This window comes from Gymnoscopelus braueri (assembly GCF_963280865.1).
Source record: "Gymnoscopelus braueri genome assembly, chromosome: 15".
NCBI lineage: Eukaryota > Metazoa > Chordata > Actinopteri > Myctophiformes > Myctophidae > Gymnoscopelus > Gymnoscopelus braueri.
Window position 1 is genome coordinate 43,132,631 of NC_137620.1, and position 27,147 is coordinate 43,159,777.

Here is a 27,147-nt window from a genome sequence, read left to right on the forward strand (position 1 = left end):
AGAGAGAGAGAGAGAGAGAGAGAGAGAGAGAGAGAGAGAGAGAGAGAGAGAGAGTGTGTGTGTGTGTGTGTGTGTGTGTGCGCACGCGGTTTATGAGGACATTTCCCATGAATACTCACCACATTGTGAGGACCTTTGGGATTATGAGGACAGGGCCAGTATCCTCATAATTCATAAGTCGATGAGACTTAAATAAACACCTTTGTCCATATAGTGTGACTGTTACTCGATAGAACTCTATAGCCCCTCAGCAGAATTCAAAGTAACATTTGTACGGTACCGATACCCACTTGACCCATTCAGCTGCAGTGCTGAACACAACTCATTCTGCTTTTATTTGTGAGTTAAGAGTGTGCTCTTAACTCAGCTCAGAGTGTGGTCTAAATAAAATATGCTGGGACAGTTTTCTGTAAAATGATTAGGTATCCTCCTCAACCATTAGTCAGACAGACTGAGTCAAATGACCTGCTTTCTTTTCTCCGGGTCAACATGACCTATTAGAATTGTCCTATAATTATGTGGGAACATACAGAATAATATAATACATTTTTTAAAAGGCGAACATTTAATTATTGCAGAATTGAATGCAAATGACAAAATGGAACATTGGGATCTACTGCTTGCCTGTTAGTATTTAGATAGTTTCTGAAGCCATTGGAGAGAGTGTGGAAGCCAAACCACAGAGATAACAGTTCATATTGATATTTCATAATTAATGTGTATTGAGTAAAAATGGTAAAACCTAAATATTTGAAGAAGATAAATAATTGCTAAATTCATATGTTTAATTCATGGTATATGTATGTACAAGTATTGACATAAGAGGACTTTTGCTTTAAGAGAACTTCAGAGAGTACCTTTGTTAATTAAGGCCTTTGATAATTAAGGTTGAGTAAGGACAGGTGTGTATTGTGTCACTGTGACATTTTGATGATTAGACTCAGCTGCTGTCATCAGTGGGACTGAGAGTCAGTCAGTGCCAGTCAGTGGCAGACAGTTTGGAGTTTGGAAGCATACAGTTTTCTTACCGTCTTCATCTCACACAGTTGTAACCTGTGGAATATAATTTTTTGTCTTTTGAGAAGTAAAACTTCAAGTACATTTTTACAACCGTTTGGAGTGAATTATTTTAAGACAATTTTTTGGGAAATACAAAAGGTGAGCAAACGAGTAAGCCACATGCTTCCAGTGGACAATTTAAACCTCTACAGAGAGTATTTGTATGTGTATCAGCTATGACAGTGACACAGTGTCACAAAGTGTCAGCGAATGCTTTTGAAAAATGCAGGTCTAAAGGCATGCAGTGTACAGTAGCTAAAAGTGCCTTGTGGCTAAAGTAACCTAGTCAGGACACAGAGAATAGTCCCTGAAGGCAATCAAGTTAGTGATTGGCAGTCCAAAGTCATGCCACAGTTAACTGTCCAAATACAGGTGAAGTTGTCACTCACTCATACAGTACACACACCCCTCAGTATGTATCTGTCTCTCAGGTGTATGTTTCATGAGAAAATGCTCTTAATTGAAAGGTGGGGGATGGATAATGTTAGCTGTGCTGAAGCAGCAAAACAAAGCAGGAGAAGGGGGAGGGGGCAGAGCTCTGGGCCATCAATTAAGCAGTGAGTTGAGGACAGAGTAGAATGTTCAAAAATAAAGCAAGGAAACACATTTATCAGTAGCACCTAACACCTCACAGATCCGACAGCTATGCCCATATATGCCAGACCCTAAGGCAAGGGTGAAGTTGATCGGAAGAGAAGTTTGCAAGATACAGTACGTGTGCACAGTCTTAGGCCATGGCGGTTCTGAAGAACCGTTGATCCAATCAAATTCATGGTCAAGACTATACTTCCTGAGGTTACTCTCAACAATACAAATGTAGTGTGAAGTCAACTGAATGAGCGGTTGTTGAGATATGCATGACCATTGGGAATGGGCCGGGACGGTTCTGGACAACCAACTTCAGGGTCAACTCTCCACTTCCTTGTGTCCTTACCAATATAGTCCATAGGCCAGACCCCAAATTGACCCCACAAGGCCATATGTCCCCAAAATAATAATGTTCAACGTTGCTCAAAATAACATGTTGTTTGACCGATTTGATAAAATGAAGAGAACAGCTTCATGATCTGTGTAATCCATGCATATAAAACTCTACAGCTTATCTATTAGTTCATGTTAGTTAATGTAATGTTAGTGAAATAATTCTGCCTCTTGGAATAGAGATTTTAATCTGAATGAGTATTTTGATCTATATTATGTGATTAGTTACATATCAAATTGGTTGCAACATATGTCATTTTTTAAGGTATTTGCTCAGTTTGTGAGTAGACTAGGTCTATGAACCAAGATCAGTAAGATGCAGATAGTGCAGGGATACTCAGACTATGTCTGTCAGAACAGCTCACAATCTGTAGAGTTCCACAGCTGCCCTTCCCCCAACACCTCAACGAGTTTCAATTAAAGAACAAAGACAGTGCTCCCAGTGCTCCCCTCCCCCCTGCACCTTGCTTGCTGCCAGCAAACTGCAGCCTGGAAGCACAATTTAGATGTCCTACCCAGGCAGTCAGTTGGGTTGGTTGTATGCAGTTTGAATTTTTGACTCTACAAACTTAACCATTTGGACACTTAACACTGAGGATTTGTAGAAAAAAACTGCTTTATGTGTATAACATTTGTAATGAGTCTAACACTGATGTTTAATGTTTTTTTTATTCATATATTTTTATAACATAGGCCTGGGTTTTATTGTTTCTGTCTCTGCATATGAAAATTACACTACGCTACACTATAATAGAACATATCTTGCCTAGTTCATGGGAGAAAGTCTGTGCTAAAGTTAAAAAGGAGAAAATAGATGCTATTAAATAATTGTATTTGTAAATACACTTGATTGGTGTGGATTCTACATTAATTGTAATTTTACATTGCACTAGTATGCATTACCTTACAGTACAAGGTCTATTAGTTGAATAGGTCAGTTGTCTGACAGTTACAAGTTTTATTTTTTAATCGTTCATGATGTATAAATCTGACAGAAGTGTTTACAAAGTTTTTCTTCAAACTTTGAAAAAATCTTTGTAAGGCCAAAGGCAACATCTGTATGTACGGTTGTTGTGTCCCTGTCAAGGTGGCGTTGTAGTGTCATTTTACCAGCTTCTCCTCCACGTCTTCGGTTGAACAATATTATTAGCTCAGCATAGACTTGTGGAGTTTTTCACATGGACAGGATCCCACCAAATATGGCTATTATACAGAATCTCTGTGAGGTTGCAAGACAGGTTTATTTGGGCAGATGTTATGTTGCAGATATTGTATGTCCTCTCTGAAAGGCAGAGTAGTTGGCTTGTTAATGTGCATATGATTCAAGTGTGAAGAAGGAAAAGGAATCATTACTTGTATAGTTCATGGAGGGTTTTAATATAATTGTGTGGTAATTTTTAGGCAGATTTCTATTGTGTATTTATGTGTGGGGATAGTGGGGATGTAACCTGGGTCCTCCACTCACGCCTTAGTGCTTCCTTCAAGCGAGGAGGTGAGGATTAGATGCGAGTCTAGAGGAATCGAGCAGGTTAGACTGATAGCAACATTCAGTCACATATGAGGAAATGGCATATTTGGGACAGTCACCTGTGTATACACTTAAAGAACCAACCTTGGTCGTATGCTTTATTCAGGCCAAAACAGTCACTTTATTTGGTGCTTTATAGTCCCACAGGGAATGCTCCAACTTGTCTATAAGTGACATCACTGTCATATACCTGAATGCTAGTGAGGTCACTGGCCTACATGTTGTACTTACACAATTTCCATAAGAGAGAATCTTTCCCTCTCTTTCTCTCTCTCTGATTGATTGAATACTTTATCAGCACGTATGAAAAGCAGTACAGCTTTGAAAACTATAAGCTGAAATTATAACACACAAAGTGGGTTAGTGGGGAGGTAACCTGGGGGATGGTATGTAATTAGCAGCCACCTGCCATCTTTGTGTCTGTATATCGCATCCTGGTGAAATCTCTTAGTGTGTTATCCCCTGTCACAGGTCAGTCATGCAGTCTGTAAACCACATTGATGAACAGCCGATTCAAAGAAAGACAGTTGTGTAGTGTGAACTGCTTAGCGATCTTATCTACCTGATGACTTTGAAAGTTGTACAATGTGTACGAGCCATTAGCTTTGTTCAGACTGCATAAATTATATTTGCTGCATAAAACATATTTGGGCTGCAAGTCTGAACATGGCCTCACTCACTCACTCACTCACTCACTCTCAGGGACATTTTGTGATTGGTGAACTGACATCACAGGGGTGGAAGTGAATGAGGAGATGGCATATGGGTCAGTCACTAGCCAAATTCCATTACTCTAACTTCCATACTCACTCCACCCGAGTCTGGAGGAATCGAGCAGGTTAGACTGATAGCAACATTAAGTCACATATGAGGAAATTGCATATTTGGGACAGTCACTGTTCCAAACACTTAAATAACCAACCTTAGTAGTATGCTTTATTCAGGCCAAAAATAGTCACTTTATTTGGTGCTCTAGGTCCCACAGGGAATGGTCCAACGCGTCTATAAGTGACATCACTGTCATATAGAATATAGAGAATTTTGCCTTTTCTTTGTCATACTGTGTAGAAGAATAATGCTGTTAACAGTATTAGGATTAAACCTAATTCTTGCAGGCTTTAACTTAATTAGCATTTATACCCAAGGGTAAAATTTCCCCTAGGATGCCTACTCCTGTATAGCTGACCAAAATGTACATGGTGTCGTGGTCCCGATATGATATGATATGTATATGGGAGCCGAGCTGATGAGCTCCGACAAACACGACTGTCCAGAGCGGCTATGAAAGGGTTTTGCCCAGAAATAATTTTACTTATCAACATCATAATTGGTAACTAGCAAACAGGGCTATTATGGTTCATAAATGTCCAACCTGTTCCTTTAAGATAACTGTTAATACCTCTAAAGTTGACAATAATGCCATTTAAGTGCCAAAATATGTAATACTATAAACAAATACCCAATCTACAAGCTCAGCACCTTGTGTTGTGAGGTGTGAGCTTGTAGATCAGTTAGACAGTGGTGGCACTGATATGCAGCATTTGTTGATGAAATGAAACAATACAAAACTGTTTTAATTGTATCATTTAAAAATATATTATGGTAATGCATTGATTTGATCAAGTTGAGTCAAAACATGATTGAATTGGGAACGAGTTATTGGGTTTGCCTTGACATCCAATTGTAATGGCAGTCGAATATGGATAAAAAGATAATGATATTTTGATTGTGGCAGTTAAGGTTTCCTGGTCAATTGTTATTTGTTAATACTATGTTGAAATCAGGTTACACATACACAATTGTGAATTATGAGGACAGAATTGTGAATTATGGGGACATTCGGCAGTCAGCCAATCAAAAGCCTCGAAAGATACACATGTGTGCATATTCATGAGGGGGTGCAATACCTTTTCCGGACACAGGGACACTATTGAGTCTGTCCTTCTAAAACCTATTATGTATTATTAGGACATTGGCTGAAACTTAGAATTTGGGCATTTTAGAGGTATAGAAACACTTCTAGATTGTTTGAATTGTGAGGACACTGGCCCTGTCCTCATAATCCCAAATGTCCTCACAGTGTGGTGTGTATTCACGTGTAAAGACCTCATAAACCACAAAAACAAGTGCACACACACACACACACACACACACACACACACACACACACACACACACACACACACACACATCTACGGTGTGCAGTGGTGGACGTACTCAAATGTTTTACTTAAGTAGAAGCATCAATACCACAATGTAGACATACTCTGTTACGAGAAAAAGTCCTGTGTGCTAAATTTGCTTGAGTGAAAGTATAAAAGCAAAGCATTGGCATCAAAATGTACTTAATGTGCCAAAAGTAGAAGTACCCATCATGAAGAATGTCCCATTTCACAAGTGTTCAGAATGTATAAAAATCTTTTGAATATAGCAGATCTACAAGCTCACAACGTGTCGTTTTGCGACGCGTTGTGAGCTTGTAGATCTGCTATTTTCGAAAGGCCAAAGCACTATAGGGATGAATTGGTACTTAATGCATGTTTTGAAATAATAATAAAGATATGCAAAGTAACTAGTAAATGATGTTTTAAAAATAATTGTAGTGGAGTAAAAAGCGCAATATTTGCCAAGTACTGACAATTGAAAATACTCCAGTAAAGTAAAAAAAAATCCTAAAATGTGTACTCAAGTAGAGTACTTGAGTACATGTACTTAGTTACTTTCCACCATTGTGTGTGTGTGTGTGTGTGTGTGTGTGTGTGTGTGTGTGTGTGTGTGTGTGTGTGTGTGTGTGTGTGTGTGTGTGTGTGTGTGTGTGTGTGTGTGTGTGTGTGTGTGTCATCCACTGAGGAGTGGTTGTGGACAAGTCTGTTTTCCCATCCTGATAATGGCCTGATTGGCCCTCAGTTTAAAGTGACAAGCTGGCAGCGCAGTGTGACAGAATGCTCTGTTCTTTAACATCAGACAGAGTGCTTAGTGTTTCCGGTGCCGCTGTGCTGTAAACACAACAGTTAAAGATACGATAGATGGATAGATCGCTTTTGCTAGCTCTGCCAGGCCAAATGCAAGGGGGGGAGATGATTGTTTTCACCCGCTGTGTGTGTCTGTCTGTCTGTCTGTCTGTCTGTCTGTCTGTCTGTCTGTCTCACGGTTATTATATATGTTGTTAAAAAAAAAATCAAAATTCTGGATACAAATAGCTAATCTACAAGCACACAACACGTCTCGATGTGATAGGTTGTTGTGAGCATGCATATCTGCTATTTTTGCTAATCTTTCAGATCTTTAGGTACCCTCTGCCCTGACAAGTACCCCGTTATTAGAAAAACTGACAAAAAAAACAACTGGCAAACCCAATTTAAAAACGAATAAAACCTAAACTGAACCGTTGTCGGTGACTGAAAATGTTACTTTCTTGGCCAACTGGCAGTGTGCACAATAATTCTTATTGACCAAATACAATTCAATTGATTTAACTGGTTTGAACTCAAACTTCATTTACATTTATTTCAGAGGTAGTGCTCTTCAGATTAATTTATTTAATAGCTTGCAAACAAGGTTAATAAGACAATCGAGGATTAGAAAAAAAGGAAAAAAATACACAGCGCGTCTCAATTAGTATTACACAGTATTTCCACTGTGGTCCCCTTACACAAAACAAAAGACTTTGACAAACATAAATAACAGTGGGATCATGAGTTGTCAATGTGGTCTGTCTATTTATTCAGTATAAGTGCTTATTGAATTCCTGCTGATGACCTTCTTCATTTAAACCATAATATTGTGACTACGGTATATCCACAATAATGTCAGCCATTATTCTGGATATAATAGAACATAGTCCCCATCTCAATTGCTGTCAATTCAGGTTTGTTTTCACTCGAAAACTAAATAGTCCACAGGAGAAAGCACTTATGGAGGCAGAAATATACATATTATTCCCTTTTCACTGTACGGAGTGATAAGGCAGACATAATTATGGTTCAGCAAAGGGACACTCCGAGTACAACTCCAGATGACCAAGTCCTTCTGTATGGTTGGTTTATTTTAACAAAGTACATCTACTTGAGTATGTGCTTAAGTACATTTTTGATTATCTGTACTTCACTTTTACCCTTTTCTTTTTGCACTTTTACCTAGTTAAATTCCTAATTACATTGTTTTTATTTGTTTCGTTTTATACAGCGACTTTGAGTATTTAGAAATTATTATTATCATTACTTGCCTTTCACTCCAATACATTTCAAAGACAAATATTATAATTTTCACTAAACTACTGTACATTTACCAGGAAGTCCTATTGAGCTCAGAAATCTCTTTTACATGAGAGACCTGGCCAAGGTCACAACCATATATATATATTTTTTATATAAACACATTAAAATGCAACACATACAACAAACATGTACTGTGTATATAAAATAAAGTCCACAATAAAAGCATTTTTAAAGGGTTATTGAACCATTGTGGCCTCTCAGGAAAAAAAAACAATTTCACGCCTCCTTCACCACATCCTTTATGATGCCCATAAATGCATCAATGGATATGAATTCATCTAATTTTAGATTGTTTTTTTTCCCCTGTCACTGTCCATGCCCAAGGTGCATAGTAGCAGAATGCAGTTGACAGAATTCACATGCACAGGAGGGGCCCCATTCTCAGGCCAAAAATTCCCCGTTAAATCGGGATAATGGACCTGCGCCGCCCCAATAGGTTATTCTAGCACCTGCTCTACCCGTCACCATTATGCCGACGCCGTTATTTGCGCGTGGAGGTGTGCCCGTGGGCGTGTTGTTGCTATATCCCCCACATTGCAATTCTACAGACACACATGGGTACGGCTTGGGGACGGGGGATAGTGGATTCTAGAAGCACCCGCTGGTTTATAAAATCACCCGTCAAGTGCACACAGACACTACAATGGCTTTGTGCGTTGGACCATGAGCCGTGTTGCCAGCCTTGGAGAGAAATAAGCAACCGCAGTCCGCAGGTCTATGAAAACAAAAAGAAGCAACTCTAAGGCCACATGAGCACTTCAAACTACTAACTAGAGCTTTCATATCCCCTAAATATTTCAGCCCGGCTCGACTAATAATTGACAAATTAGACCCAGCCCAGCCCGTCAGTCATTTTTCTAAAGAAGCCTTATTTCTCATTAAATCTTGGTAATATATGAATGATCTGTGTGTGAAATGCGCTCTTTCTTTATACAAACCCATGCTCGCTCACTCTACCGCAAATGCCTCTCTCTCTTTGTACAACCCCATGCTCACTCTACCGCAAATGTGCTCTCTCTCTTCATATAAACCGATGCTCACTCTACCGCATATGCGCTATCTCTCTCTATACAACCCCATGCTCACTCTACCGCAAATGTGCTCTCTCTCTTCATATAAACCGATGCTCACTCTACCGCAAATGCGCTATCTCTCTTCATACAAACCCATGGTCACTATACCACAAACGCCACCACCACTCCCAGCGGGGTCATTTTGATTCTATGACGGCTGCCGTCTAGTTATCATCAGTGCCAGTGTTGTGAGGAAAAACAACTAACAAGCAACCAGGTCTAGGAAAACCAGCCCAAAAGAAGCGAGTCAAGCGACTATGGGCCACATGAGCACTCTAACATATACATCAGCTATTTGAAAATAGCAGATCTACAAGCTCACAACGCCTCCCATGCAAACGCTACGTTCATGACCCCCCAAAATAACCATATTTGAACTGGGGACCCCCCCATTTTGTTTGACTCGGTTCCACAGATAAATATTGTGAAAATAGCAGATCTACAAGCTCGCCAGGCGTTGGGTGCTCCATTGTGGTCTCGACCCACAGGTTGAGAACCACTGCATTAAAAGCTCCAAGCAAGTTACATGTCTAGTAGGCTATGTTGTTGACCACGTAATGTAATGTTTTTGGTTTAGTGATAGGCTACTCCGTGGCGCGCGCGCGCCTCATCGTATGCTGTCCAAAATAACAGATCTGTAACTGTCGACACGACATGACGCAGCGCCGTTGATAGCTTGTATGTCTGTTATTTTGGGTAGGCGACGCACATACGCATCGCAGCAATGTGTCTGGGTTTGAGAGGCTTTGATTGATGTAAACTTAAAGTTTAGCTCTGTTCGGGATTACTGAACAAAGGTGGATGATGAAAGATAACGGGGACAATATGGATGTAAGTTAACTTTTTAACTGCGTCACTTCAGAGGAAACTATGGAGCAACTTCAGAGATGTTTACACACCCCTGGAATCCATTAGAACGGTGGAAATAGAACGATAACAGCCAACGTGAGTACATAGGCTAGACCTTTCCTAAAACTGTCCAATTTATTATACCCATGTGCTACTGTTTGTCTGTGTACCACGTAGGAGCGTTGTCGCAACATGATGTAATTAATTATTTGGGAGCAGCCAGTGTGTACCAATAGTATACATATTTTAAATGGCTTTCATATACTATTCCGGATCTGACTAATATGACAAGCTTATTGTGAACACAATAGGCTACAAATTAATATAAAAATGTATTTGGATAAAAAAAAAAGAAGAAGGAAAACAAGCCCAATGTGGCTTATAATAATCAGACCAGGCAACAGTGCAGACAGGTAGATAGGCTAGAGCATATATTGGATCGGGATGACGGCTAGCGCAGTCTTCTCTTAAAGGCAATGGCTTCTGGCACGGTGATTGGTTTTATCATTGTAACGCCCAAACCACACCTATGCATAATGTAACGGGTAGCTCAGGTGTTTGGCGGGTGAGGGGGGTGCCATAGAATACCGAATTTTGCGGGGAAACGCCTCTTGCCTAGTCCGAAATCCCTAATTAGTGGTTTGTTCAAATCTGGCTCTGAATAGAGCCCGAGAAGTCCAAATTGGTCACGGCACGCCAGAAGTAAAAGTATCAATACTGCAATGTAGAAATACTCTGTTACAAGTAAAAGTCCAGAATTAAAGATTTACTTGAGTAAAAGCACAAAAGTATTGGCATAAAAATGTACTTAAAGTACCAAAAGTAAAAGTACTCATTATGCAGAATGTCCCATTTCAAGTTTTCAAATGTATAAAAATCATTTGAAAATAGCTGATCTACAAGCTCACAATGCGTCGCCTCGCCTGTGAGCTTGTAGATCGGCAATTTTCAAATGGCCGAAATGTATATAGGGCTGAAGTGGGTAATGTATGTTTTGTAATAATAATCTAAATCTACAAAAAAAAATTACTTAAGTACGCGGTAGCCTACTTAAGTAAATGTACTTAGTTACTTTCCACCAGAATAACATCAAGTTTTCATATAAACTCTGTCGGGTGGAATCCTCATATCTCCAAAACTGTTACTTTTCAGCATTCAAATTCTAAAATAGCACGTCTATAATATGCATAGAAGCAATAGATCGATTTGTGGACAAATACATCATTTGACATGAAGATGTTTAAAGAACCACTGGTTTAAACAACGTCAGGAAACAAGTCCAAATAAGCAACTACACACTTTAGAAACAATCCCAAAGACATGGCAACCAAACACACATAGGAAGAAGGAAGAAGACACGTCACCGCCACCTAGCCACCTGGCATGCACACTACAGCGCTTTAAATCACTGGAGCATCTTCGTGTAAATAACATAATAAGAAGCAACAGCACTTTGTCGTTTTCTGCTCTGATCGTTGCCGCGTAAACGTGACCTTAGTGTTTAGCCAATTATTTGGGGGCCCCACTTTCAATATCCTCACGGCCCACCAGTGGGCCCAGGCCCACAGGTTTGACAATCGCTGATCTAGGACACGTTCTAGTTCAGGGAGAACAGAACATAATGTACTTTGTAACACAATTACAGAAAGTCTGTTCAGAATCCTACCATCACAGAGCCATGCAGCACCGGTTCTATTGACACTACAATATTAAACCAAGCCTGCCTGTGCGTTTATTATAGTTTGGCACATTTCATTTCATTACATTTTATTTTTGATTAGTTTTCAAAGTCAGGTCACTAGTTTAGTTTATTTATTTATTATGTTTTTTTTAAACGAAAACTTGCAACACGTCTCGATGCAACATGCATGAGCTTGTAGATCGGCTATTTTCACTATGGTTGATGCGATGCGCTGCGAGAGTGCGGTCTAGCCAACACCAACTTGGGACTGAATCTTTGCCCTCCACACTCTCCTACCTAACATCAGGGTCTTGAGCTCTACTGTACAGTTGTTGAAATGGGGGCTCAAGTGGTTCATTCATACAGCAGACTGGGAAGGCGGGGGTTAACATGCACCCCCCGGAACTATACTTCTAATCAATGTTTCTAGATGGGAAAACCGCCGTACAAAATGATGAGCTATGTTAAAAAGTTGTCAAAATGTCCCACATGTACCATTCTTATGCAAATTAGTGCCGCCACTATAGAATGTGTTCATAGAGGTGTCTTCTAACACCTCTCAATTAGTTCCAACCCAACTCCTCAGGGAAACTTTGTGGGAGCCAATCAACGTTGAGACGGCCTGGTGTGAAAAACTGGAAATATAAATTGGCCAATATGAGCTTGTGGGATGTTTAATGAGGGGTTTGTGGGGGTGTTGAATCCATTCCAACCATTAGTTTAATGATTCCCTGGCCATATTATTGGCCACACCTACTTTTCAGGGGGCCCATCCATCAAATTGTGGTGGCCATCATTTCTACACGTAATCTTTTGTCGAGTGGTGTATTTTGACTCTTGGGGTTCCTAGAAGGTAAAATGGAAAAGGCTATACTGTACTTTAGCATTAACTTTGAACGGTGATCTAAGAGTCTAAGTCCATGTTTGTGATGGCCAGAAATGCATCTATTACCATGGTCCAGTCAGTCACACGCTTTCCTCATTAGCATAATGTTGCATACATTATGCAATAACCTTTAAAGTGTGAATATAATATAAGAAAACAAGAAATGATGACTAATTCTCAGTGAAAATGAAAAGCGAAAATGATGGCCAGCACAATTTGATGGATAGGCCCCCTGAAAAGTAGCCAATAACATGGCCAGGGAGCAGTGGTGGAAAAATTACTCGCATTTTTTAGTTAAGTAAAAGTACCAATACTGCAATGTAGAAATACTCTGTTACAAGTCCGGAATTAAAAATGTACTTGAGTAAAAGCACAAAAAATTGTACTTAAAGTACCAAAAGTAGAAAGTACTCATTGTGCAGAATGTCCCAAAAGTTCAAAATGTATCAACATCTTTGGAAAACAGCAGATCTACAAGCTCACAATGCATCGCATCGCGATTTGCGACGCATTGTGAGCTTGTAGATCGGCTATTTTCAAATAGCCGAAATGTACAGTATATAGGGCTGATTCACCGCCAAGGTTTTTTCATGATAAAATCACCCACTGCCAGAGTTTTAATCATTTTTTTATAGAAGCAATGTGAATTATTTATTCGTTTATTTTTTAACATTGAAGTGAATGGATTTTTTTTTTTTTTTTTTTTTTTTTTGGGTTAGGGTTATAAATTTATACCCAAAAATTAGAGAAACTTTTTAGGAATTCAACTTTTTAGGAATTCAAAAACAGAATAAAAGAAAATAATTAAAAGGGGAGAATTCTCCCCTTTGGCGGTGAGTTGTGATAATAATCTAAATCTGCAAAGTAACTAGTGACTAAAGCTGTCAAATAATTGCAGTGGAGTAAAAGTACAATATTTGCCTCTATGTATAGTGGAGTAGAAGTAAAAGTATTGAGAATGGGAAATACTCCAGTAAAGTAAAAAATCCTTTAAAGTGTACTTAAGTAAATGTAATTCTTATAGTTACTTTACACCACTGCCAGGGAGTCATTGTTACTAATAACTAATGGTTGGAATGAAGTCAGCACCCCCACAAACCCCTAATTACACATCCCACAAGCTCATATTGGCCAATTTATGTTTTTCCAGTTTTTCACACCAGGCCTTGATTGGCTTCCCAGAGGAGTTGGGTTGGGACTAATTGAGAGGTGTTAGTAGACACCTTCATGAACACACTGGTGAAGAAAGCTATCGGTGAGCAATCATTTTGCAGATGGCTAAAAAAGTTAGCATATTAAAGGGGAATACCACTCATTTTCAACATTGAACTATGTCATTAATACACCTTAGAGCTGTTTTGTGGAAATAAGAACAAAGTCCCCCTTTCTATGTTGAACCAGTTCTTTTGAACGAATCGATCATGAACGACCCATCACTACAGCACACTGCCCTAGTGGCTGAAGACTGCTGGTACGGAGGGAAATGATGGGTAAACTATTTCATATATTGTTTTATTATGTAAACACAGGGCAAAGTTACATACCATGCCTTTAAATAATGCTGGTGGTAATGTGAAATAGCCGAGTCATCGATTCGCACGCAGAGATTTGGTGCATTTATAGACAATAGATATGGAGCCCTTGCAACATGATGCGTTTACGCTGAGCGGGCAGCTTGCGTTAATTAAAGTGTGCAAGGGTTCAGTGCTCAGGGCGCGGCATGGACATTGAGACAGAGGTGGAAGAGGTACTTAGACTTCTTTTTTTTACTTGAGTAAAAGTAGCTTTACAACAATGTAGAAATGCTCTGTATATACAAGTAAAAGTCTAAATGTGACTTGAGTAAAAGTACAAAATTATTGGCGTTACACTTTAATAATAGGCCTTTACTTATTAAAGGTGTATTTCACAATCAAAAACATTATCTGTAAAAATGTGTCAAACATCTTCCAAAAATAGTCGATCTACAAGCTCACAACTTATCTATTTTTGAAGTTTTGAGCTTGCTGAAGCATAAAATTGAGCTTAAGTGGTTAATGTACGGTATTTTTTGTAATATAATCTAAATCTGCAAATAACTGTAGTAGAGCAAAAAGTACAATACTTGCTTCTGAGATGTAGTGCAGTAGAAGTATAAAGTAATGAAACATTGATTTAAGTACAGTGTACTTGTAGTTACCACTGCATTGAGGTCTATGAGCGTTCGCCCGTGGCCTTGGTTGGCTGAACAACTGCTGCATGAACACTGCTGATGAACAGAGCTAGAAAGTAAACTAACTACATGTTCCCAAGTACTGAGTACTTACCTATCATTTTGAAGTACTTTTACTTTACGTGAGTGTTTCCATTTTTCGATACTTTATACTTTTAACCCACTACATCTCAGAGGCAAATATTGTATAGTACTTCTCCATCACTGCTGAGGAGCAAACAAGCAACGCTAGCGTGCAGCGGGCAGTGAACCCGGAAAAATGCCCAACAAAAGTTTCACCTGCTGTCTGTTCCAGTAAGGGAAATAAAACTGTCACAGGAGAGAGTCAATGCGACTCACCTCGGGGAGAATTCAATTTTACACGGACAATGAAAAGGCCATATGCCATATTTACTAATTTCCTTATGTAAATGTGTCTATTAAAACATTTATGAGGGGAAATCCATTAAGTGAGGGACGCACAGGAGTGGTGCATGCACGTCATCAACCCCCGGTAACCAGGTGCAGGACGGACAGACAATCAGCATAAAGAAAATAATAAGGTCTGCACGCTGTGTGCCTGCCGCTGTTTACTTATTACGGTGGGGGCAATAAACAGTGGGAGTAAATTGCCGCTGTCAGGTAGAAACCTTGTATGTCCAAAACAGTTACTTTTCAAGAAATTGTAAAAAAAAAAATATATCTAGTCACAAGTTCAGTGGCCTTGTGACAGTGTTGATTTTGACAGTAAATTTGGATTTGGTTTTAGTCATGTGACTAACTAATTCGTTTTAGTCATATTTTAGTCATCTGAAAAGTTTTAGTCGATTAAATATCATAACATTTTAGTCGACTAAATCTACAGTCGATTTAGTCGACTAAAATTGTGGGACCCTGTGATATACTAGCATCATATCCAGGGGGTGTACAGCAGTGGTGGAAAAAGTACTCAAATTCTTTACTTAAGTAAAAGTACCAATACTGCAATATAGAAATACTCTGTTACAAGTAAAAGTCCAAAATTCAAAAAATTGTAAAAGTACAAAAGTATTGGCATCAAAATGTACTTAAATACCAAAAGTAAAAGAATAAACATATTTGAAAATAGCAGATCTACAAGCTCACAACGCGATGCGACGCGTTGTGAGCTTGTAGACTGGCTATTTTCAAATAGCCTATGTATAAAATAGGGCTAAAGTGGTTAATGTATGTTTCATAATATAATCATTTATATCTGCAAATTAACTAGTAACTAAAGTTTTTGAATTAATTGTAGTGGAGTAAAAGTACAATATTTGCCTCTGCAATGTAGTGGAGTAGAAGTAAAAGCATTGGAAATTGGAAATACTCAAGTAAAGTACAAACACCTCAAAATTGTACTTAAGTACAGTACAGTTAAGTAAATGTACTTAGTTACTTTCCACCACTGATTGTGGGTCCCTGTGACATACTAGCATCATATCCAGGGGGTGTACAGTACAGTATATGTACATGTACAGTACATCAAATTGCCTCACGCTACAGAAACGAGGTTCCTGCCCTTTGGGCTACATGACTCGGCAAGGCTTGCTTACTTCTTGTTAATATTTTTTATTGGTTCAATACTTATAAAACCCCCACACACACACTTAACCACTTTCACTTAATTGTTTCTTCTTCAATAATCCAAAATAGCACATCTACAAGCTCACAACGTACCATGACTCGTTGTGAGCTTGTAGATCGGATATTGCTACTTCTGAACACTATAGTATGTCAAAGTATAGGGCATTGATTAAAAAAACACAAAAAATAATATGGAGATAAGAGTTTTCTGCCCGACAGCAACGAAACAACGGTGTGCAGACTTATTGTTTTCTTTATGTGGGAAAAATCCATTAAGCTCACATTACAATGGCAGCGAGATATGTTTTTTTTTGTTATTCAGGTCAAAGTTTGGGTCCCACCATTATGTTTATCCCATTAAGACCTGAGGCCGATTCTACAAAATGTCTTCGTTATGTTGCTATATCAGTGGTATCAGAGCTTTTCACGTCAAGGCATAGCCGTGGGAAGTAGTTTTAGGTTAAGGGTGCTGTATGCGCACGCATGCGTGCTTAGCACGCTTTTTTGGGGCGTTTTTTTTCTGGGTTTGTTACTTTTTGGGTTTTTTTTTTTTGTTACTTTAATTCGGTCCATTCGGTTCAAGAACACATATTGCACTAAATCCCCCCCAGATAACGACAGGCACATTATGCAAAATATGTTTTAAATAAATTGTATTTATTTATTATTTTTCTTTTTTTCATACATTATTTTCAGGGGGTGCTACAGCCCCCCCCGCAGCACCCCTAATTCCCGCGGTAATGTGTCAAGGACCCCCAAAATGATATGTAAAGTATTTGGCTGCGGACCCACCATCTGAAAATGTTTTGTTCCCGGGACCCCCTAGAAGCAAAGAGTTTGCGTTAAGATTTGAGTTTAAAAAAAATATATATATATATTCAAAGATTTGCACCAATTTTCACGATTTTTCCAAAACAGCAGATCTACAAGCTCATAGCGCGGCACGAAGTGACGCGCTATGAGCTTGTAGATCTGCTGTTTTTGAATAGCCAGAGTGTAAAACCTCACTTTGAGAAGCAAAGCGCTATATATATATATATAGACAGTATATAGCTCAAATGTAAAATGGCACAGATGCTTCCCCTGGTTTGAATGGGTTATTCAGCCACTGTTCAGTAGCAATAGCGAGGCGTCACACTGGTTTGCTCATTCATTTACCAACTTGCAACGTTGGCAATCACCGGTGTTTATTTACATATAAATAAGCACATCTATTTAAATTGGGGGTTTGACATCTCATCTTGTGCCAGGTTTATCATCAGCAATACGGTAATGGCCCATATTTCCGGTGCAAAAAAATATATACACATTAGCATGCTCCCTTTTCTACTTTCTCCTGGTCATTCTATATCAGCGTTGAATTTACATGTTTATTTGAGAAAACCCACCGCCACCCCCAAACAAGACAATCATGGCACGAAACATTGTGTATTTTCATCGAGCGATGAGAATAAACAATCTTTCCGATTACCATTTTCTTTTATTAAATCAATGCTCATTTATATGACAGTAGTGGCAAAAACATAACCGATCTACAAACGCACAATGCGATGCATTGCAAGCTTGTAGATCTATTTTTGAAAAGCGAAACATAATCAGTAATACTGTAGTTAACTCTGTCCGTGGGTTTGATACATATCTAACCAACCAAAAGTTTTAACAAGAGCGTGTGACTATAAATAATAACTACATGGAATACATATTTTTTCCCCGTTTCCTGAAAAGTAGCCTAACGGATTTGGACATGAAAGGTTTCCGGCCAACAGCGATAATATGCATTAACCCTTTAAGACCGGGGACGCATCTGTGTCATTTTAAGATTTCTTTGGCTATTCAAAAATAGCAGATCTACAAGCTCATAGCGCGGCACCGAGTGCCGCGCTATGAGCTTGTAGATCTGCTATTTTTTGAAAAATCTTGAACATTTTTTACAATTCTACAAATGTCGTCTAAAACTGTTTTTTTTTAAAATATATATAAAATGTATCAGTGGTTCTCAAACGTTTTCATGTCAAGGACCCCCAGAATGATGTGTATTTGGCCGCCGACCCCCTTCTCAAAATATGTTGTTCCAGGGACCCCCGAGGTTTGAATAAAAAAATGTTAAAAAAATAAATATTCAAAGATTTGCAAGCTCATGAGCTATGAGCTTGTATATCTGCTATTTTTGAATACTCAAAAGTATAAAATAATGTTTCAAGTGGTTACACATATCGATGGCCAAAACGCAAAACCTCCTATCTGAAAAATTAACATTGTTGGGAAAATGAAAAAGAAAACTACAAAATGTTGTATCTTTTTTGCACAATGCTATTTTGTTATGATACCCATCACATAATTCATCGTTTCTGGATTTCTGGATTATATTACAATATTATATGTTAATTACACTGCACACATATTGCAAATGCAGATAGGAGGTTTTTCCCCACTTTTCCTGGATAATTCTGCAGATAGGAGCTTTTGCACTGTGATGTTAAGTGATTGCATAACTAAATAATGATAAATAGTACAGGCTGTAAATACATACATTTACAGCTGCAAACAGTTGCATCAGTGGTGTGGTCTAGGTTTGTTTTCTGAGGTATACAATAATCATTCCCTGCACGAGATGCGCGTGGTCGTGGGTATACGCTAGCGCATTTTCAATGGATGAAATATTTAGTAGACTGTATACGCTTTTTTCCAAAAACAACAATTAGGTGGACTACAAAACAACTGGCCCAGGCACCCCTCGACATAATCCCCCCTATACCCTCAACTCCACCACCTGAAATACCCCCCCACTCCCACAATCCCCATTCCCCGCAACCAGCACGACACCCCCCCCAAACCCCACCCACCCAAACCCTCATGCCCTCCAACTCCCCTAACTCATACAACTGGATCACCAACCTTGTGTCCGGTGTGGATAGTGGAATAGTATGTAAGATCATTGAATGTCTTAAAGAGCCTATAAGCAAGGAGGAAATACGGATGCCTTGACCCTAGAATCACCACAGCCAGGGAGGAGATGAGAGCAGCACACAGGGACTTTGTCGCTGACCAAAAAGGAGAGGGTCTGAGGGAGGAATATAAGCGGAGGAAGGAGGAGCTATATCAAGTGTATGCAACTGGAACAACGGGAGCTGACCCAAAAGATCAGGGACATTAAAGAGGTGCATGTTAACCAGAAACATGGCAAGAGCTGGAAGCTCATCAATGACATTTCTGGCAGAAGCTCTTCTCAGACTTCCAAGATCTGGGGAGAAAGCGCAGAGGAACGAGTTGAAACATGGTACCAGCACTTCAAAACACTCCTAGGAAATCCTCCTTCAACCGAAGAAGAGGATGATCCGATGCTCCTGTCTTCCATGACCTTCCCAAACCAGACGGTTCACCATGGATGAGTACCAGAGGGCCAAGGCTACTATCAAGTGAGGCAAGAGCTGCGGGGAAGATGGAGTGACAGCAGAGGTTCTGATGTATGTGCCCATAGACGAGGTGGTGTTGGATTTTATCAAGCACACACGCAAGCTGCCGAAGCTGTGGAGCAAAATGATCATCGATCCAGTACCAAAGTCAGGCGAACTCACCAAGGCATTAGCAAATAATTAATATTAATAAACTGCAAATTAACTAGTAACTAAAGTTTTTGAATTAATGGTAGTGGAGTAAAAGTACAATATTTGCCTGTAGTGGAGTAGAAGTGGAGTAGAAGTAAAAGCATTGGAAATTGGAAATACTCAAGTAAAGTACAAATACCTCAAAATTGTACTTAAGTACAGCACAGTTAAGTAAATGTACTTAGTTACTTTCCACCACTGATTGTGGGTCCCTGTGACATACTAGCATCATATCCAGGGGGTGTACAGTACAGTACATGTACATCAAATTGCCTCACGCTACAGAAACGAGGTTCCTGCCATATGGGCTACATGACTCGGCAAGGCTTACTTACTTCTTGTTAATATTTTTATTTGGTTCAATACTTATAAAACCCCCACACACACACTTAACCACTTTCACTTAATTGTTTCTTCTTTAATAATCCAAAATAGCACATCTACAAGCTCACAACGCGCCATGACTCGTTGTGAGCTTGTAGATCAGCTATTGCTACTCCTGAACACTAGCTGTAGAATGACAGTATAGGGCATTGATTTTAAAAAACAACACAAAAACACAAGTTGAAACGTGGAGATAAGAGGTTTCTGCCCGACAGCAACGAAACAACGGTGTGCAGACTTATTATTTTCTTTATGTGGGAAAAATCCATTAAGCTCACATTACAATGGCAGAGATGTATGTTTTTTTTTGTTATTCAGGTCAAAGTTTGGGTCCCACCATTATGTTTATCCCATTAAGACCTGAGGCCGATTCTACAAAATGTCTTCGTTATGTTGCTATATATATCGGTGGTACTCAGAGCTTTTCACGTCAAGGCATAGCCGTGGGAAGTAGTTTTAGGTTAAGGGTGCTGTATGCGCACGCATGCGTGCTTAGCACGCTTTTTTGGGGCGTTTTTTTTCTGGGTTTGTTACTTTTTGGTTTTTTTTTTTTTTGTTACTTTAATTCGGTCCATTCGGTTCAAGAACACATATTGCACTAAATCCTCCCCAGATAACGACAGGCACATTATGCAAAAAATGTTTTAAATAAATTGTATTTATTATTTTTCTTTTTTTCATACATTATTTTCAGGGGGTGCTACAGCCCCCCCCCGCAGCACCCCTAATTCCCGCGGTAATGTGTCAAGGACCCCCAAAATGATATGTTCAGAATTTGGCTGCGGACCCACCATCTGAAAATGGTTTGTTCCCGGGACCCCCTAGAAGCAAAGAGTTTGAGTTAAGATTTGAGTTTAAAAATATATATATATTCAAAGATTTGCACCAATTTTCACGATTTTCCCAAAACAGCAGATCTACAAGCTCATAGCGCGGCACGAAGTGACGCGCTATGAGCTTGTAGATCATTTTCATTTTTTTTCATTTTCATTTTTTTTTTTTTGTAGACCATTTTCTTTTAATAAATCAATGCTCATTTATATGACAGTAGTGGCAAAAACATAACCGATCTACAAACGCACAATGCGATGCATTGCAAGCTTGTAGATCTATTTTTGAAAAGCGAAACATAACCAGTTACTGTAGTTAGTCTGTGGGTTTGATAAATATCTAACCAATCAAAAGTTTTAACAAGAGCTTGTGACTACATACATTGAATACATTTTTCTCCCCATTTCCTGAAAAGTAGCCTAACGGATTTGGACATGAAAGGTTTCCGCCCAACAGCGATAATATGCATTAACCCTTTAAGACCGGGGACGCATCTGTGTCATTTTAAGATTTCTTTGGCTATTCAAAAATAGCAGATCTACAAGCTCATAGCGCGGCACCGAGTGCCGCGCTATGAGCTTGTAGATCTGCTATTTTTTGAAAAATCTTGAACATTTTTTACAATTCTACAAATGTCGTCTAAAACTGTTTTTTTGAAAATATATATATACTGTATCAGTGGTTCTCAAACGTTTTCATGTCAAGGACCCCCAGAATGATATGTATTTGGCCGCCGACCCCCTTCTCAAAATATGTTGTTCCAGGGACCCCCGAGGTTTGAATAAAAAATGTTAAAAAATATATATATTCAAAGATTTGCAAGCTGACCGTGAAATGACCGTAATAATCCTAAAACGGGAGCGACAATATTTTTCCAAAAGAAAATAGACTGATTAGAATTTTTTTGGGGTGGCCCAGCGGCCCACCGGGCATTTGCCCGGTGGGCCAAATGGCCAGTCCGCCCCTGCGTTCCCGGTTTAAATGGGTTAACTCAGTAGACTCAAATGGTATGACTATGACTCCAGAATGCAGTCACCGCCGGCATTTCATTACAGTATGTGCACAGGACGATACCTGATTATCCCATTAAGACCAGGAACGCATCTCATTTTAGACTTTGGCTATTCAAATAAATAGTAGATCTACAAGCTCATAGCGCTACGAGCTTGTAGATCTGCTATTTTTTGAAAAATCGCGATTTTTTTTTCCCCCTCCAAATCCAAACATTTTAAACTCAAATCTTTGCTTCTGGGGGATTATAAAAATGTCTTCTAAATCCTAACAGTTTTGTTTTTATTTTATTTTTACTTATGTTGTTATAATATCAGTGGTTCTCAAACTTTTCCATGTCAAGGACCACCCAAAATGATATGTATTTGGCCCCCGGACCCCCATCTCAAAATATTTTGATCCAGGGACCCCCCAGAAGCAAAGATTTGAGTTAAAAATGTTGGCCTTTAAAAATATATATATTTTCAAAGATTTTCACACATTTTCACAATTTTTCAAAAAATAGCAGATCTACAAGCTCGTAGCGCGGCACTCGGTGCCGCGCTATGAGCTTGTAGATCTGCTATTTTTTGAATAGCCAAAGAAATCAAAAAATGACAGAGATGCATCCCCGGATCGAATGGGTTATTAATGTGAATTAAATCGATACGATCTTGATCTTTGAACGGGCGGAAAATTCAGTGAAAATCTATGGCTATACGGCCACAATAATGTGAGCGACACAGTTCAGACCGGCTGTAATGCCAGTCAATCTGCGACAGTGTCTGCCGACAGTGAGGTCAGCACAAATCCACTACTGACTGACTTATAGCTCTGATTCCTGTTCTGACCTTCAGCCAGAGGTGGAAGTACTCATATCTTTTACTTAAGTAAAAGCATGCAATACCCACTATATACAAAAAATACTAAAAGCTAAGTAAAAAGCCTGTATTAAAATGTTTCTTTGAGTAAAAAATACCACAGTATTGGCATCAAAATATACTTGCAGTACCAAGGTAAGTAATTAAGTACTCAATTTATTTAAAAAAAAATCCAAACGTTCAAAAAAAATAGCATATATACAAGCTCACAGCACGCTGCGATGCAACTCGATGTGAGCTTGTAGATCAGCTATTTTTGAATAGCCGAAGTACAACATAGGGCTTATAATGGTTAATGTATGTTTTGCAATAATGATGTAAATATTTAAAGTAAATACAGAAATAAGTAATTCCAGTGGAATAAAAAGCACAATATTTGCTTTTGATATCTAATATGTAGTGGAGTACAAGTATAAAGTAAAAAAAAATGGGAGCACTCAAGTAAAGTAAAAGTACCTCAACATTTTACTTAAGTACAGTACTCGAGTAACTGAGTTACATTCCACCACTGCCTATAGCTCTTATGATGGCACACACAGCGTTTCAAAATGTCCCAGTAATGCTGGATGGGCATCGTGGGAGATTATGGAGAAGGCAGTGGCATAATGGAGTAGGCCGAGGCTCAGGGACAGTTTCAACTCCCCAGCCGTAAGACTGCTGAAGTCCCCACACTGATGTGGACTATATCAGACTGCTGAAGTCCCCACACTGATGTGGACTATATCAGACTGCTGAAGTCCCCACACCGATGTGGACTATATCAGACTGCTGAAGTCCCCACACTGATGTGGACTATATCAGACTGCTGAAGTCACCACACTGATGTGGACTATATCAGAATCAGGAGCAGAATCAACTTTATCATCTCCGCCGATGGTTTTGGAGATGATGTTTTGTCCCCTGTGTGTGTGTGTGTGCGCATGCGCATGCGCGTGCGCGTGCGCGTGCGCGTGCGCGTGCGTGTGTGCGCACTCAGCTAATCTCAGACACCGCTGGACCGATTGGCGTCAAACTTTGCATGCACACTCCCAGTAGGCCAAAGAGAAAGCCCAAATCTTTCAGATTGGCCTCATGGTGGCCTTAAACTAGGCTCCTTTGCGTGTCAGCCTATAACTATTTAACCATAGCTATATGGATTGCATGACACAACTCGCCCCCTCCATTTCTTCCCAACTATTACATGAGGCTTTGTACCTGTTTTCTCCATACATGGGCATGTTTTGTACCTGTTTTCTCCATACATGGGCAAAAAACAGGTTTTGGTCACTTTGTTCTTAGGCCCAGCCATAAAAGTCTGTCCCCCTTTCGTCCATACATGGGCATAGACACAGGCTAACACGTCATGTGAAGTCTGGGTCTGGCAGAACCAGGTCTCCTGGTCTTGTTGCTACTACAACAGATTTTGTCTAAAACATACACAAATTGGAACACACCATCTATGGAGTCATGTAATAAACATGTGTCATTCGGAGTACAATGTGATGCATTGTGAGCTTGCAGATCTGTTATTTTTGTAAATATTTAAATATTTGCCCAAAATAGGGACACCGGGTTGAAAATGACAGATCGGCTGCATAATCAATATGATGCAAAAAGTCACAACATATATATATATATATATATATATATATATATATATATATATATATATATATATATATATCGGTCGGGCTCTAATCCAAACTGCAATGACGTCACTGTGACGTCAACTCTACATTGGTCTATTTCTAGAGAACCCAAAACAAGAACACTACACAGTCTTCCCACAGCTACGGCTGGCGAGCTCAATACCTCTAGTCGTGGCATACTCGGTATTGTGTATCTTTAACCTGGCCTTAATTAACGTGACCTGAACCCCCAGCTAAGTGACATGCCAACAGTACACTGCCAGCCAATCCAACTTGTGCACCTTAATAGGTTATCTTGATAACGTGGGTTCATTTAGCATACCTGCAAATTGCGTCGGAGGGCATGCAGGTGGTCTTTACTAGTTAAGGTAACGTAGTAATCATTCACAGCTATACCTGCTACCAGCTCTGCTACATCAGGAGCGGGTCATACTGTAAAACAAGACAGTAGGTCGTTTTATCTGCCTGCCAGCTACGCAACGGATTGCAAAACGGCAAGATTCCTGAAGCCAGTGCTTCCTGAGGCCAGCGTCCTTTATTCCGTCTCGTTCTTACAGTGTCTTTCCCGAGAACAGAAGAGGAACATGTTGTCCAGGTTTAACATCTACAATCCTTTGGACTGGGCGTACGGCGGCGTGGACCCGAAGTTGGAGGGGAACGGGGGCCCGGAATGTGCCGCCTTTCTCGGCTCTCGACAACGCATCGGCGAGACCGTGGTCATGGTGGTCATCTCGGTCGTGGAGATCGCTTTGGCGCTGAAGAACATCGATCTCTCCGAAGAGTTCAAAGTGATCCCAAAAAAAACAGCAAAGACAATGGAGTTCAGCCTAGTGAGGAACCTGCTGCTGGTCGCTCTGTGCTTGACTTTTGGAGTAGAGGTCGGGTTCAAATTTTCCACCAAAACCCTGATCTACCTTTTGAACCCGTGTCACGTGGTGACCATGACGCAGATCTACCTATTGGCTTGGCCGCCGGGTAAAGCGGCGATGGTCGCGTTCAGGATTCAGCTCCACATGTTGCACGGCGCTCTCTTGGCTCTCGTGCTCCCCGTGGTCAACACGAGACTGCTCGCGTTCGAGAGGGAGATCTACTACGTCCAACACTCCATGCTCCTCGTGGTCGCCGTTTACCTGTTGAGGAGAGGCGGCGTGTACAGACCCGAGCCACTCGGTGACATGCGGTGGGCTCTCCTGTCCGCCGGCCTTTTCGGCCTGTACCATTTCCTCTTCCTGCAGGCTCTGGGCCTGGTCACCCAGGTCAACCTCAACAACATGCTGTGCCCGGCCGTGTCGGACCCGTTCTACGGCCCCTGGTACCGGGTGTGGGCCTTGGGCCACCAGACCCTGCTGATGCTGGTTCACGGGAAGGCTCTCACCGTCCTGGCCCGGCACACCGGTCCCGTCTGCGGAAACCTGTTGGATTATGTCCGACTGCGCGACAAGAAGGTTGACTGAACGACTTTGCGGAGATGCTCGAAGATGAAGCCTTTCACTCCAATAACCAGTTTTTTTTATCTATGCATCCTTTAAAGGTTCTATGACATTCATTTTCACTTGTTTTATTTTGTATGTTTTTTGAGGGGTTTTATGACCTCAATTAGACCCGAAAGAGCTGAACTTTGAACATTCAGTGGATTTTCTGTGGTCTGGGGTTTTCTGAATAATTAGGCTGAAATGTAATCTGTGACTTTGACACAGTCCATTAATCCCGCCCCCTCTCCGCCCCCGCCCCCACCCTCCCCTATCCATTCCTTTTCCATTCCTTTGGGGGGGGGGGGGGGGGTGAGGCGGTGATTGACAGTCAAAATCCCCCGAACAGTGACACCCGCAGGCAAAGATTTATTTTTTCATTGCAGCTGAAAAGGCTTTAGAAATCAGAGAGAAAAAATCCTGCCATGGATCACTGGAGTGGATTTTTGAAGGACCTTGATAAAGACTTTTAATGTGTTGTAATACTGAATGTCATGAAACCTTTAACACAGTGGTTCTCAAAGTGGAGTTCAGAGAACCATTTGTGCACTCAGAAGTATAGGAGTCCGTGGACTAATGCAGTGGTTCTTTAACTTTTTAGGGTTCAGAACCCCCTTTCTGAATCCAATTAGCCCCTTTATCCGACGAGCTTCTGCTTAGAAAACGGCAAGACAAAACCATAGCTAGGATATGATGCTGAATGAATGATAGCCCACCCTTTGAAGAATATAGCACTAAAAATAAGAAACAGAGAAGAAACAATTGACACCTCCTGAGCAGATTTAAGTACGTTACCGCCACTTGAGAAACACTGGCCTAATGCATACTAAACTGGGGGTCCTTGAAATTAAAAGGTTCGAAAAACATTGCTTTAAAGGGCTAGGATACTTTGGAGGAGGTTTGAGTTGTGTAGTTACTTTACCATGATGTAATTCCAAAGGCGGACAAGAAATCACAAATAATTGCTCCATTGATTAGGAAATTGATGATTCAAAATATGCTCCTCATTAAAACAGCTGTCAAAGTCACTCTCTTAGCCCGTAAACGAATGCAAAAAAAGCCCAGTACTGTTTGTTTTTTTAAATAGAAAAGTCAACTTCCTGTTGATTTTACTACTTGAAGTTGTGGATCCAGGTCCACGGATCCAGTCTATACTGTCAGAATCAGCTTTGTTTGTGTTCGTTGAGTGACTTTGAGAGCTGTTTCACCGTACTGTACAATGTTTTCAC

General features: G+C 40.1%; 1 pseudogene across 1 annotated transcript; it reads left to right on the forward strand.

Annotated features, from left to right (window-relative positions):
* The first annotated feature begins 1,540 nt into the window (after window positions 1-1,540).
* On the forward strand, window positions 1,541-25,903 carry LOC308102156 (transmembrane protein 164-like; annotated as a pseudogene). The gene is made up of 2 exons: window positions 1,541-1,616; window positions 24,979-25,903. The product of its transcript is annotated as a transmembrane protein 164-like (transcript).
* The last annotated feature ends 1,244 nt before the right edge of the window (window positions 25,904-27,147 follow it).